Source organism: Ursus maritimus, unplaced genomic scaffold, assembly GCF_017311325.1.
Source record: "Ursus maritimus isolate PB19 unplaced genomic scaffold, ASM1731132v1 scaffold_36, whole genome shotgun sequence".
NCBI lineage: Eukaryota > Metazoa > Chordata > Mammalia > Carnivora > Ursidae > Ursus > Ursus maritimus.
The window spans coordinates 14,225,053-14,227,858 of NW_024426230.1; positions in this window are offsets into that span (position 1 = coordinate 14,225,053).

Genomic DNA, 2,806 nt, shown 5'->3' on the forward strand with positions numbered 1-2,806 from the left:
AAAATAGTTACAATACACTGAGATATAAGGAACAATGAGTATGAGATTTTGGATGATGAATCCTTTGGGTGGGAGAGAAGAGGGGGATGGATGGGTTGGGGAAAAAGGATTTGATGTGAGCTGTTGTTAGAATCTCAGCTTTTGTTTTGGATAGTGACTTTGTGGGTGACTATTCCATTATTAAAAATAAATAATTAAATGGGGCACCTGGGTAGCGCAGTCGTTAAGCGTCTGCCTTCGGCTCAGGGCGTGATCCTGGAGTTCCGGGATCGAGTCCCACATCGGGCTCCTCGGCTGGGAGCCTGCTTCTTCCTCTCCCTCTCTCCTGCTTGTGTTCCCTCTCTTGCTGGCTGTCTCTCTGTCACATAAATAAATAAAATCTTAAAAAAAATAATTAAGTAATTAACAAAATAAATTAATGTGGCTATATCTGGACAAATGAGAAAGTGACATGAATCAAAAATTTTATAATTTTTGATTATAATAATTTTTGATTTATAATATAAAATTTAAAATTTTATAATTAATCTGATCCTGAACATCTGAGTTTCAAAATGTAAAAATAAAAATAAAATCAAGATGTTAGTTACATTTTCAAAATGTATTTTCTTTTGATCCCCCTATTCTTTTGCAGATAACACATTTCTAAATTTAAGCTAATTATTAATCTGAAAAAGCATAATAAATGTTTTCCCAATGTTTCCAGACTTTTCAGACAATCTGTGTATTATTAGTAATAATCATGTAGGATATTTATTGGTTCATTCATTTAAACAATGCCATCCCAAGAACTAAAGAGAATATATAAAGAAAGTAAGTCTAGTCCAATATTTTTTATTTAATTTAATTTAAAATATCAGAAACAAAAATGATACAATTTCACTAACCACATCTTAGGTAATCTCATAAATATATAAAGTTACTGAATAAATTCTGTAATTGTAGAAATAAAACATCTGGGTCTTAGCGTATTTTTCAGTTCACTTAAGATATATAAAAATATTCCAGAGGAAACTGAGAAGGAGACAACATTCCATTAGGGGAACATGGCATTCAGAAGCTAATCTAAGCTAGAGACTAAGAATTGTGAAAATATGTAGCCTTTTAGAACTGTACTGGTCATTAACAAAATGATCAGTGACCAAAATTTTTATACTTTTAACTGAGAACATTTAAAATTTTATGTCCCAACTGTCCATGAAATGTTTAGTAAATTATAAAGTCTGGTAGCTGTATTTGCTGAAAACACAACTCCTAATCATCATTATGACTTAATCAGGATATATGGTTTGACTCAATCCAACAGATCATACAGGTTCATAACCTAAGAAACTCACATACACCTGACTAGACAAAGAGTTCTTTTAGGTAGTGCTGTATTTACGACATCTGCATTCATTCATGTATCGTCAGCCAGCTCAGAAATGTACATCACAATAATAGGCACCCTTCTGGTTTAGTGAACGACATGACTAAGTACAGAAATAAGAAACAAAAAAACATTAAACTTGCAGCTCCTTCATTCAGACTGCTTTCTAAACAGACAGTGCTGACCTTATTCCATGTACCCTGGAGGTAATATAAAAAAATTATTCTCTCGTGGCCATCACAGAATTAGTACACTTCCCCATCGCCAAGTTTATAATCAAGAAATAATGGAGGGATGAGTCATGCACACAAAAGGCTTGTTATAATCCAAATGCCTAACCAGTTCTAAAGTATAAATGTTTATCCTTCTACTCAGGTAGTTTTTTTTTCAAAATTGCCTGCAGAGCCAGTTTAGGAGCCACCCTTGAAAATCAGTATCATTACTTTAAAGTCACGCAGTTACACACACTCACACATTCCTCACCCAACCTTTTTTTGTGTGTGTGACAGATGACAATGAAAGTGAAACTTGTAGTGTTAGTTAAGGTCATCCAGCAAACAAACCACAGCTAGATGGCGGTGGGGGCATGGTGGGCAGCTTGCCGACCTCCTTTGTGAAAGTTTGGCATCTATCTCATCTATGGCATCTGGTCCATAGATCTTGGAGTTCTTCAGGACCTAGTCCTGGGTCCTCTTCTCTTTCCACTGGACAGACTCGCCCTCATCTAATTCATTTCATATCATCTTATGGTTTTGGAATCCACTCTGTGACAGTGATGCCCAAATTTATATCCACACTCCGTTCCTCTTGGCTGAGCTCTAAATTCAAATATCCACTATGTGTCCATCAACTGATGAATAGGTAAAGAAGATGTGATATATATGTGATGGAATATCACCCAGACATCAAAAAGAAGGAAATCTTGCCATTCCCAGCGATGCGGATGGAGCTAGAGTGTATCATGCTGAGCAAAATAAGTCAGTCAGAGAAAGACAAGATTTTACTCCTATGTGGAATTTAAGAAACAATACAGACGAACATATGGGAGTGGGGAAAAAGAGATAGAGACAGAAACAAACCATAAGAGACTCTTAATGGTATAGAACAAATGGAGGGTTGATGGAGGGAGATGGATAGAGGATGGGCTGGATGGGTGATGGGTATTAAGGAGGACACTTGTCATGTTGAGCCCTGGGTGTTGTATGTAAGTGATGAATCATTGAATTCTACTCCTGAAACCAATATCGCACTGTATGTTAACTAACTAGTACTTAAATAAAATTTTGTAGAAAAAAAAGAATAAAATTAATTAAAAAAACAAAAACAAATATCTACTATCTACTTAACATTTCCACTTTGATATCTCATAGGGATTTCAAATTCTCATTTTCTCAACAATACTTTGGTTCTTCCTGAGCCAACTTCTCATCTGGCCTT